General features: G+C 44.5%; 1 long non-coding RNA gene across 1 annotated transcript; it reads left to right on the top strand.

Moving 5' to 3' along the window:
• On the top strand, window positions 1-9,014 carry LOC139827966 (uncharacterized). Its single transcript, XR_011739114.1, has 3 exons — window positions 1-479; window positions 1,633-1,974; window positions 3,877-9,014. It is a non-coding gene; the product is annotated as an uncharacterized lncRNA (long non-coding RNA).
• The last annotated feature ends 3,861 nt before the right edge of the window (window positions 9,015-12,875 follow it).

Raw genomic sequence — 12,875 nt, 5'->3', positions numbered from 1 at the left:
AGTTGAGTCCGTGCTGTATTTTACTGTTCTTAAACCACAACAGAGACGCTGCTTTTGGTGTTTTCCAGCCACATATTTACTGTTCGCAGCAGCAGTAGTTTTCATATTCAAATGGAGACAGGGGACTTCCAACTTCTTTTTGCTATGGGTTTTCGGATGTTTTGCTGCTTGCTTGCCAGTGTTTTTTAAAGGCTTAGCGCGTGTGAAATGTGTTCATCGTGTTAGGAAGTTATGGTGATAGATTTATTTTAATCGCTAAGTTCTAGCTATTTGTAATTGACTTCAAGGCCATCTCTTTCCATTCCAAGCGGGAAGTGGAAAGCCTGTCCTCTGAAATGGGTTGCTGAGACTGGAGGTTTTCAAGAATTCATGTTCTGAACAGCGTTTTTTGTTTGGTTGGTTTGATTTCCTTTTCTTTTCCTCCTGCACACCAGCCATTTGAAGCACAGGACACATCCCTCCTATCGCCAGAAGCACAGGTAAGAGCTAAAAACATCTCCACTGTGACTCAAAGCTCATTTTTAGAGCTTTTCAGCCTCTGTAAAGTCAAAAGAACTTTGTACTCACAGTCAGTTCAACACCATTGGAACAAACATATAGTGAACAAGTCCTTCCTCTAAAAATTCAGTCATTTTTTGCAGAAATAACAAACATTTAAGGTGATGACAAGTATCTGTGCATTGGAATGCTTAATTTGTTGTTTAATTTTCTTATGCCACTACTAATTTTCCTTGTTTTTCCAGTCTGTGCTACCTACTCTTACAAGGATAACTCTCCTTTCCTGAGGATTAGAATGAAATGATGTATTGGAAACATACCATAGATGAAAGAGAAAATAAGAGAAAAATTAAGGAATTATAATGTTTAAAAGTTTTTTTTAATGTTTCTTAGTTGTAAAATCATCGTACCTATGTGCAACCTGTACCACCTACGTTGTAGCATTAGAGCCTTCTATCAGTGATTCAGGTTTTCTGGTAGAAGTGACAAATTAAGCTAAGAAACGGTTATGCATCATGTAACCAGTAGACAAGATCTGACCCCATTTTACAGAAAAATAAGTCTTTTTAAACAAATTGGGACCCCTTGGACTGTGACGTACATCCCGTTTGAATTCTTATGTGTGTCCCAGTGGAAGTCCATCCCTACGCAGAGGTTCTGGGACTGAACGTCACCATTCAGAGAACTCTCTCTGTGTGTTACATCCAACGTTGATGGAAGTAGGGGACTCCCAGTCATTCGTGGTGTGTTTGGAAGGGCATTTGAGCTCAGATCTCAGCACACACCAAGTGTTTCCCTGGAAAAGGCCCTTAGCCATTAGATGGTGGCTATTCACAGATCTAGATTCATCTTCCTGGGACCTCCTCTTCTGCTTGTCTTCAGTGACCTAAGCTAAAGCTTAAGAGGAATAAGCTCCTCATCTATGGTATTTCCGGTTTATTGCCTGAAGTTAGAGAGGGATCAACCAAGGACAGTCTCAGCAGATCTGCATGTGTCTGATGTAAAGCCATGGCAATGAATCTAACTTTCTAGTTTCAAAGTGGCTTCGTTGCTTAGGAAATGCACACTATAGAAACGAAGCGCCATCCAGAAGAGGTGCCTCTGTGTATTGCTTCTTATCTCTTCTGTCTCCAGATGCCTACAGCCCACCGAAAATCCATTCCCAGAAGACACAGAAAGATGAAACTTCGCCAGCCTGTGGTGCTGGTTTTGAAAAATCACTGTGATAATCCACATCTGATAATTCATCCCCAATATCTATCATAGTGAAGTTTAAAACTCCAAACATTGGAAACACTCTTAAGCAGATGCTTAGGCTCAGCTCTAATAGCCTCTGGAATCCCTTGAGAGCGGTAGATTCCTGGGTGATGTTATGTTCTGTTTGTGAGAATTTGTTTTTAAATGATTTTTTAGTATGTTCATCCCAGCACTCTGGACTTTCAGAAATGCTGTGTCTGCTCAGCCTAAGGAGGGCAGGTAAGTTAAATATATTAAAAAGTAATAGAAGAATGTGCTGTAATAACGTCCCTTCCCATCGGACGAGCTGGAGGTGCCGAGCGGCAGCTGCTGCGGTACCAACCCGAACCCTTGGCTTCAGTGAGATGAATGATCTAAGCCCGTTTCATGCCAACCTCTGCAGTTTGCAACAGAAATGAAGTCAATTGAACGGTTGTTTTCTCAAATTCCCTTCTCAGAAACCCTTTGCCGCTCCCTGTTTCAAGCCAGGGCCATATCCTGGCTCTGGAGCGCCCCGGCTGGGATACTTGAGCTTTTCTACTGATTTCTCTGCTAAATTTAAGAACTGTTGGTGATCTGCTTTATGATTGTTACAGATGCTCTATTTTATTTAATTGCTACTGTCTCCTTTTGCTATTTTCCTCCAATATCTGGGAGCTGAGGGGCACTTAGGATGACAAAGGCACAGAAATACGGACGGTCTCTCGGCAATAGCCACTAGATGGCAAAACAGACACTTTGTGCATCGAAAATACGTAGTGACACCCTCGATAAAACAACGTGCCTGTGCTTTCCCTGTGGCTGTTTTAAGCTGCCTTTATAAATATATACATTTTTATAAGCTCTTATGGCATGTTTGGATACTACACGCAGAGAATCTTCAGTTTAGAAGTCTGTAAATGCTCCCATTCTCGCTCACATATTGGTCGTTCAGGGGCTAAGCCCGCCCAGAGTATTTTAGCAGGAGAATTTGCCGTATCAGAGAGTTTGAAGAGAATAATGCACTAAACAGCCCTGTGAGAGTGTTAATAAAGCTGTGTTAGTCCCGACTCACCTGTTAATCACAGTTTGGATGTTGTTTCCCTTCTTAAATCACAGAAGGCTCAAAGACCTGGGACCTGTTCAGGACAGAGGCTCTGTAAATACTTTTTTGTATGAATATTTGACAATAGTCTCTGCTCCAAATATTTTACAGGCACAAGCACGAAGTCTCGTTAAGAAACTGAGGGGAAACACAGACACCCCGGGCTTTTTCTGAAGCCCACGCTTAGATTACGCTGTTTGTTGTGCTGACTCGATGAGATTTTGTCTTCTGTGGAATATGTCCCTGTGCTTTTGCCTACTGGAGATGTCTCAGGTTACAGATTTCCATCATGGTCTGGGTTTTCTTGTTTACTCAATAGCTTTCGGGGGCCCTCGTAGGGATGTTTCCAGTTCGTTCTCTCTGGTGACAGTAAAGAGCTTGGCTGGCTCCTTTCAGACAGTTTTCACACATCCAAAACTGTCCTGCCCTGTTGTTCTGTTCCCTGACAATGCTGTTTGCACCGTACTGCTCTGCTGATCGTACCTTTTGGGTTGTGGCATCTCTTCTTCATGGATGCTGCAGGTGGAACTGCACACGTGGGTCCTGCCATGGACCTTCAGTGGCACGTGCGTTCTCTCTCCCTTGGCAAAGGTTGTGCTTGGAAGAGCAGATAACTTCTTTTTCCCCAAAACTATGATCTAAAATATCATTTTTTGGAATGTAATGGGAACCTCCTGCCATGGAACAATGAGAAACATGGGCAGAATTAGGTTTCCTCTGCTTCTCTGTGTTTCTGGCAGACTGGACATTAAAGTCCACATGTTAAAATTAGGCACAAAACCAATGGCAATAAGTCAGGTCTAAGCAGAAACAGGGGATGTGAATCAGATTTTTGAGCAGTCATTTATTAATGAAGCACTGGCCTTCTGAATGGAAGGCTATAGATAATGCTATGGAAAATACAGAACGATGCTGGTCACTTCAGCATCATAATGTTCATATGGCCACATGGAGATTTCACAAAGTATTGGAAGTCTTGATTTTGCTAAATTTGAGTACTTGCCTTCAGAATCTTAGTGCTGATATTCTAATATTTGTATTCATTATCCCATTTGTAGTTCTTGTGGCTTCGAGCAGTTCTGGCGGTTTCAATGGCGATGGATCTGGTGAAGGTTGGTCTCCCGCTGCCGCTGTCTGGAGGCTTTGCTGTGGGTGGAAGGAGAGCTGGAGGTCTGGAAAGTGCTGCTGGGCACCATCCTCACTTCTGAACAAAAAGCACAGGGTGCTCAGAGCTGAGTTTAAGCTGCTCACCACGATCCCTTGGGTGCCTGCTCAGGTCAGGCCTGGAGCTACCGGGTCCCGTTCCCATAAACAATCTGACTATGATTAGAAAAAACAAATGTCCCCAAGCCCTTCTTGTGACATGGCAGTTTTGAGCTGTAAAAGCTGACTTCCTGAGATGTCCTTTGTTTGCAATGATTTCCCATGAGGCAAAGGAAAACCAACCAAACAAAAAACTACAAACCTGCTAAAGGAGTAACAACGTATTTCCCAAGAATGTTAAATATATAATAATGGAGCTGGAATTACAACAGGTTGGCAACACGTGTTTGTCTTTGATAGACATGAGATACATGAATAGCCATGTAATATAACTTGCTGGTCCCAGTTTACAGCAAGGGTATTTGTTATTTTATAAAGGGTTAATCAATGATTAACAGACATTACAATTACTGGTTAATTGATTGTTGTAGACAGTTCACACATGGCTTGCAGCTATCTATAACATTGCATTCATGTTGTAATGTATTTATAGCAGTTATTAATCATGCACTGGTGTTTTTTAAATGTTCTCATTTTATTAGGTGTAACCAAATTTACAATAGCACATCAGTGAACTTGAGTTCTGCCTTCACATTAGCAAAAGGGAAAACGTAAAACAGCAGTTAACTTGGCCTTGCTTGCTTTAATTTGAGGAAACCATCAGCTGCATATATTGGAGGCACTATCACATTATGAAAGCAATTTTAAGTAAAACATGCCATTTATGGAGGAAGCACACTTAAAGATTTTTGTAATTACAAATATTTGTACTGTTAAGTGAATTGCATTACAGTACTTGTTGTTGTTGCTTTATTTCCCTGGAGGACTCTTCTGTAGTGGGAGCTTTGTTATGCTGATAAATGTGCCTGAAAGCTTTATAATGTACTGATGCATTGTAATGATAAATAGAACTGGTTAAGTAGTAAAGATCAAACACACAATTAAACAGACTGTAATATACATCTTGCTGAGCAAGGGAAAACAATAGTGGAATCAGTAGAGATGGATACAAATGGTTTTATTGAACTAAGCAAAAAATATTTTCTTATGCCTACAAAATGAGGAAATCTGGCCTGATACTTGCATGAGCAGACTTATAAAGCGCTTAATCAGATATAAAATATTTTTAAGATGTTCAGCATTTATAATCAATGGACAGGGCTTTCTCAGCCTGTTCAGAGCAATAGAGATGTGCAGCAAAGCAGAGGTGAAGCAAATCAGCGCAGCGTGGGGTTGCTGGGAGAGGAGCCTGGGCACAGCAGGCAGGGCTCGCAGGTCTGACCCAGCAGGAAATGAACAAAATCAGGTTGCACTTGACAAGAATAACAGAACCGAATATTGGCAGCACCTGCTTCCATTGTCCAGAATGTCCTTTCCTAGAACCTTTCCCAGCAGGGAGGCTGGTTTGCACTTGGCGAGGCCACGGAGGTTTCACACTTCTTAGTGCTGTTTGCTCTTCCAAATACCAGGAGAAAATGTGATTCAGAAGGGGCATGCTGGAAGAAGGAAAAACGGCTGTGCATTACTTGAGAGTCACAAAAATAAACCTCTAACATGAAGGCGCCAAGGGGGACTTTCATTCAAAACCCAGAGCGGTATCTGTGCAACCTGCTTGCAGATTATCCTTGTCCATTCCAACTTTGAATTACTCTGAAGGGTGTTCTAAGTGAATTTCCTTTGCAGGGGTTACCCATAGCCAAGCCAGCGCAAGAAGAATTTCATAGCTCATTGTACAGATGCTGCGGTGAAATAACTCCTAGAGGAGTTAGAATTAGGCAGGGTGTAACAGCCAGAAGAAATGCTAATTCTCCTGGATCGACTTTATGTGAGCTCTTACCCTACACAGTGCTTTGCCCACCTGGAATAGCATAAGCCATTTAGATTCCTTTGCAGGATCTGGGTATTAGCAAGGCTCAGGGGAGAGACCAAATCCTGCTTCACTGGTGCCAACTGCCAAAACCCTTAAGCCTCGCGCACACTGGGCAATTATCATGTAAAATCCCCCTGGTGCTCACCAAGTTCTGCTGTACCACCAGGAACCATCTAGCAGACAAAAAGCATCCACTTGCGACGTGGCAAATGTATTTCCCAAGGATGTACAGCACGAAGGGTTCCAGCCAGCAAACCTGTTATTTCTAATTTACCAGGCGGTGCTAACTACGAAAAGCTTTGCGTGCCCTCCAGGAAGTTGGGCTTATTTAACGAGAAGCAGGGGAGCTGTAAATGCTTCCAACTTCTGGAGTTTAAGAGAAAAAGGAGTGGCCAGAGGAGGTGGTGAGCCCCCATGCATCTGGCTTCTCACAACCCGGGCTACAGGTGTTGCTCGATGCAAAGAGGAATATAGGAGTTCTCAGGAATATACACGGTAACAGAGCTGGTTTCTTCTTTGTAAGAAAACTTATTTCTGCATGCCACTCCGCCAAGATATTTAGATGTCTAACTGCCACTTAGGCACCTAAATACCTTTACAGATTTGGGCTTTGGTCCTAATTGTGTTGCTGCAGTCCACGGTGTCCCCAGGTTTGCACGACAGGCACCAGATTGGAATAGACTGCAGAGAGAAGCACAGCCCGGCAGCCACTGGCTTTGATTAATTGGGTTGAGCTGGTTTATGGTCCCTCGATGTACGTATTTTTTTCCTCGTTGAAAAAAAACGGTGTGTCTGCCAAGGCCGGAACGAAACGGGAGCTGTCTGGAGGTGAAATTGCAGACTGACGGGGACAACCCTGCTCGATGGGAAGTAGACTCCAAAGGGTTTTGTGATGTCTGTCGGTTTATGCCATTTCTCCGTCACAGAGTTTGCAGTCCAAAGATTATTTTGGATGCCTGCCTATTCCCAGAAGCTCCGCGTGCTCGGAACAATTTCAGCTCTGCGTTAAGACAATAATTATAATCGAATCTCATGCTCCGCTGCCTCGGCCAGTCACCTCCATGGAGCAGATGGGAAGGGGACTTGGATCAGCAAGGGTTTTCCCTCTCGGTGTACAACTGCTCTGATGTCTTCAGAAAAGGCTTTTTTGTTTTTCCCTTTGGCTCCCCTCTCCTTCCCTCATGGCATCAGGGACCGGCTGCAGCTGGAAAATCATGGACAGAGTTCGAAGTACGGCGAAGGAGACAATTATTTTGTCTGCTGCCTGTCTGCTTTGCCTTGTTCAGACACTCGGGCTGCAGAGAAATCCAGGCTGGGAGCAGACAGGGAAAGGAAAATGGTTTTCTGGTAGCCCCTTCTGCATCTGGAGACCTTCAGTGTCAGGTCTGAGGCCTGCCTCTGAGCTCAGCCTGGTTGGTTAGTCCTGGTTCTACACTCCCAGAAAGCTTAGGTCAGTCGTTAAAAGATTCGCCATTGACCTGCAAATAGGCGTCGTGATGTCCCGCCTTTGCAGACGGGATTGTGAGGACATATGGAAGTTGCTGCTGGTGTTGACGGTGCAATGGTGAACTGTTTGATCACCTGGGTAAACTGTTTAATTACCTCGTGCAGCATGAACGCAGGGGCAGACATAGGTGGTGAGTTCACTGCGTCGGAAAGCTGTTCCTCAAAACATCCATCCCTCCGGCTTCCTCTGCAAGCCAGGTTTAAGGCGAGATGTGATTAAATCTCTTCTGTTGGATGGTTCCTCTGTGCTTTGTCACCTCAATCCAAAAAGCAGGAGAGGTCCTGCTCAGCTCTGGTGCCATCTTGACCCCCCAAATGGTGTGTTATGTCTCCAGAAAATTACAAACTGAGGAAAAAGCTGTCTTTGGGAAAACTTTCCTGGAACAGGGACAAAGCTGCTGAATTGACAGTGTGCCTGTTTTAAAACACACACCTCCACTGCGTGTTGGGTGGTTTCATTAGCAGCCAGTCCTGTGTCACTGTGTACTGGTTGCTGCAGTGCTTGAGCCAGAGGAGCATCTCGCAATGCCCATGTGCATCTGTGCTCCTAAAACAGGCCTGGAGCGAGGAGCCACTGCTTCAACGGCGTGTGTTTGCTTATTTTGTTGTTGTTGCTTTTTCGTTTGTTTGTTTCTAATTTATTTTCGGCAATGTCTGATGATTTCTCATTGGTACTGTAGCTGTTCTGTATTTTTTTTTTCTCCATTTTGGCTTATTAGAGCAGGAAATTACACGTAAATGTTATGTGGAATAGCTGCTGAATGTTTGAATTTTTACTGTGCTCTCATGCTACATCTTTAGACATCACTGATTTTTCTTCCCCCTGCTTTTTTTTTCTTAAAGGCCAATGAGGCCGACTGTGGCTTTTTGTGTTTCAGTAGATACAGAGATTGTTACCACATCCCGTTTTATCCCGTGACTGCTCTTAATGAGATGGTTGTTCTCCCAAAGGTGATTGCAGTGATTGCTGTTAAAAAAAACCAAGCTCTACACAAACTCTTTTCCCAGATTTGGGTTCTTCACCAAATTTATGATGGTGTTTTAGATCTGGACCCTCTCCTTGTTCACATGGCCGGCTGACTCACAAAGGCGCCTCTGGGGAGGACTTAAGAACTGTTGTGTGTTCACAGGAAAGGGGCCGGCAGCACCCACATGACAGCAGAGAACTGTATTTATCCAGTGACTCAAAAGCCCTGACTGGGCAAAGTCTTTGGAGATTTTGCAAGACCTTCAGGGATGAGATTCCCTTTTGAAACCCAGAGAATTCAGTTCAAAAAGGACAGTGAACTGCTGGAGAGAGTCCAGTGCAGAGCAATAAAGATGATGGAGTGGAGCATCTCCCATGTGAGGAAAAGCTGAGGGAGCTGGGGCTCTGGAGCTTGGAGAAGAGGAGACTGAGGGGTGACCTCATTCATGTTTACAGATATATAAAGGGGGAGTGTCAGGAGGATGGAGCCAGGCTCTTCTCGGTGACAACCAATGGTAGGACAAGGGGCAGTGGGTACAAACTGGAACACAAGAGGTTCCACTTAAATTTGGGAAGAAAATTCTTCTCAGTGAGGGTGCCAGAGCCTGGCCCAGGCTGCCCACGGAGGTTGTGGAGTCTCCTTCTCTGCAGACATTCAAACCCGCCTGGACACCTTCCTGTGTAACCTCATCTGGGTGTTCCTGCTCCGGCAGGGGGATTGCACTGGATGAGCTTTCGAGGTCCCTTCCAATCCCTGACGTTCCGTGATTCTGTGAATCTCTTGCCCAGCACAATGCCCACCCACCAAGATGATGTTTCACATCAGCCAGGTTGCGCCCTGCGATCCCAGAGAGGTGACCAGTGAGCAGTGCCCCAGGGATGGAGCTGATGCAGACACCTCCAGGAGCTGTTTACAGAGGTCTATAAAATTATTGTGGTGTTAGTTTTCTTGGCTTCATCGGCCAGGCAAAGCTTGTGGGATCTCGTGTTTATTCCAGCGAGGAGGAGAAAATGATGACACCGAGGAGGAATGCAGCTCTCGGCCAAGGCAACGGACAAGCTCCCTTGCTGCTCATCTTCAGCATGTCGTCCCCACACGTGGTCACACCGGCCCGCCAGCCTCCTCCTCCTCTCCCAAATTCTCCCATTGTCTCTGTCCTCCTCCTTTTCCACAGACCCCCAGGCGCCCCACATGTGCTCCCTATGTGTTTGCGGTGCTGCCGTGGGGATGTGGGGAGAGGAAACAGCTAAACCAGCAGCATCCCTTCGTGGAGGAGATCAGCTATTTCTTGCTCTTTTCTTAAACGGCGTGCAGCAGGCTCACATCACATCCATGCTCGCAGAAGCAGCTGTCTTGATGAATATTTGCCCAAATCATTATGCTATCTAGCAGTTAGCCTGCAAAAGGGTCCAGCACCATTTGTATGGTAATGGAAGGCTTTCTCAGAAATGTTTTGGAAGCAATCAGCTAAACTAATAGGATTTTATGTAAACCAATCTCTTCTTTTAGATCAGGGTTGTTTTTTTTTTTTCTTTTTCTGGAGAGGAGGGTAAGGGCTTTTTAATAAATGCAAATTGATATTCCAATGAAAATGGAAATGAGAGAAAAAGTTCATCGCCGGGGTAAAACGCTGTGACTTCGCTCAAGCAGCAGAGTCGTGTGTGATTCTCTGCACATCCCCCAGCAGCCACATCGAATTTCTGACGTGCTGAGGCAAGGTGCAATGAGGAGAAAAGCTTCCTTCCACTTTCAAACTATTATAAGACATAGACCGGGTTGGACTTTCCATCTTTACATCAAAGTTGCACTGTAGGAGGCTTTTCCAGTCCTGAACCTCTGCAGAAGGTCATGGCAAGTGTTCACAGAGAGGATGAGCAGGCTCAGACTGTTGTTATTTCTCATTTCTGCCGTGAATCAGCAGCTCTGGTGCTCTGTAACTTGAGCTTTTTGTACCTCTCCAGCAGGATCTAAGAAAAGTAAAGGATGAGAAGCACTCAGAAATCTGATTTAAGACGTGTGTTCGAAGCTCTGCTTTTAAGATAAGTGCTTTGCACTGGGAAGTTGCTGACTGCATCCACCTACTACCAAGAGCTTTTGCTGCAAACCCCAAACGTTTTCGCACTTGGGAGACAGCTGAGGTGACTTTCTTGGCCCTGCTCCCACTTGCCTTGCTGTAAAAGGGCCTGGTACGTGACAGCAGATCGTCTGCGTGGAGCGTGGGCTGGCTGGGATTGCTGCAGTCAGTCATAAACTCTGACCGGTCTGTAGACATGGTGGTGTTGTTCGAAGTGCTGTTTGGGGAGACTCCGGCCAGTGAGGGTCAGGCATCTGGAAGGGTTTCAGGTGAGAAACTCTCACCTTACGACGATGAACCTGAATTTGAAGCAGCAGGATTTGGTGTTTGTCAATGTTGTGTAGAAAAGGACAGCAAAGAGACTTTGGTGGAGAGCACCCTCCAGCAGCACGTGGACAGCATGGTGGAGTCATACACCCACGAGCCATGTCACAGGATGCTGTTTGAACTTGTTAACAGTGTGAAAGTGTCAAACAAACAAGTATGTAGGAACTGGTGCAGTGAATACCTGTTTTACTCATTTACTGTTAGGTGACACCAGCAAGGTATGCACGCCGCAACGGGGAACGGCAAATGCGCCGAGATGGCATGTGGTCCCTTGGAAAGTCCCAAATGTCTTGCACAGGAGGTGGAGAAAACCAGTGATTTTCTACGGTTCTAGGCTTGATCTTCTGCCATGCTGTGACAGGAACAGGAGGCAGTCTGGTGTCTTTGGGAGGGAAGTGTTTTGATTAAGGGAGTGGAGCATTTCCCTTATGAGGAAAGGTTGAGGGAGCTGGGTCTCTTTAGCTTGGAGAGGAGGTGACTGAGGGGTGACCTCATTAATGTTTACAGAGATATAAAAGGTGAGTGTCAGGAGGATGGAGCCAGGCTCTTCTCAGTGACAACCAATGGGAGGACAAGAGGTAATGCGTTCAAACTGGAACACAAAAGATTCCACTTAAATATGAGAAGAAACTTCTTCCCAGTGAGGGTGCCAGAGGCTGGCCCAGGCTGCCCAGGGGGGTTGTGGAGTCTCCTTCTCTGCAGACATTCAAACCCGCCTGGACACCTTCCTGTGGAACCTCATCTGGGTGTTCCTGCTCCAGCAGGGGGATTGCACTGGATGAGCTTTCCAGGTCCCTTCCAATCCCTGATATTCTGTGATTCTGTGACGGGGCAGTGGTGGCTGAAGAAAGCAAGTAGCAGTTGGTACTTTATCACACTAACACTGAGCTCAATCTCCTGCCCTGGCCTACCAGCCTGTTTAATCAAGTTCTTGTCCTGCTGTCATGTCTGGAAGTTGGTACCCAAGGTTCAGCTCGAGGTGTGCTCCTAAACCACCTGGAGAGAAAAAGATGGGTGTTCATCCACAATGTCCTGGCTTTGAAGGCTTCTTGGTTGAAAAATACCTTCCTCTCCCAACCACTTTTTTCCTGACCCTTCATCGGTGCCAAGACAGCTATTGGTGGTGCTACTCTGCAACCAGACTGCTGAAATGATTTCAGGTAAAAATTCTTCAAAGACATAATTTTGAGGGTTTATTTTTTAGCATGTGTCACATCAGTGTCTAAGGCTGGTATAGAATTCCTTCATAGTAATTCCTCCTTTGGGATGGATTCACAGAATGTGACAGAAAGACCTTGCCCAAGTTTCGGCCGTATGTAAAAAGACAAGGTCTAATCAGTGTCCCATAATGTGAAAACAAAGATCTGACCTATAAATATGCCTGGTGAGTTATTACTAGGCTTACCTGAAAATAGTCAAGTTTTCCAACAATAGAACCCAACTTTTCAACAAGAAGAGTTAAATCTAAGATATTAAATATGCATTTGTTCAAATATGTTTTCATATTTGAAACCATGTGGATCAGTATAAGTAGCTTCAGAAGAAAGAATATGTTTTTTTACAGAGTGCGATCTTTATTGAAACTCCCTAACTGAGGACTGTCCCAAAGGAGCAAGAGAAGAGCGTGGTGCTTTGATATTCCACATTCTTGGTTAGATGCTTTCCAGATATAATACTGCATTTCCAGACATTGCAGCTAACATCAACTAGGTTATTAAACTTAATATTCAAATTGTTACATGATTTAAATACTTTGTGAGTTTGGGCTATGTTAAATTTATATGTGTAAAAAAGTCATTCTTAAATTACAAACTCAAGTAGCTTTTGCTTGCATGACATCTCAATCCGTTCCTGGAGATCTATTAACCAGGGCCTTGGAAAGTCTGTTTAAACAATTCAGTCTCTGGCAGCTACGATTTTTTTAGATTTTTGATTTATGGAATTTATTGAATGCTATAATCTCTGCATTCAGTAAAAATACTACTGAAGTTTCAAACTGCATCAGATGTTATGTCTTCTAAGAAAGAAAATGAACAGAGTATATCCAGA

Source organism: Patagioenas fasciata, chromosome 4 (genome assembly GCF_037038585.1).
Source record: "Patagioenas fasciata isolate bPatFas1 chromosome 4, bPatFas1.hap1, whole genome shotgun sequence".
NCBI classification, from domain to species: Eukaryota; Metazoa; Chordata; class Aves; order Columbiformes; family Columbidae; genus Patagioenas; species Patagioenas fasciata.
Note: the sequence above shows the minus strand (reverse complement) of the source record. Positions and strands in the feature narration are given on the sequence as shown.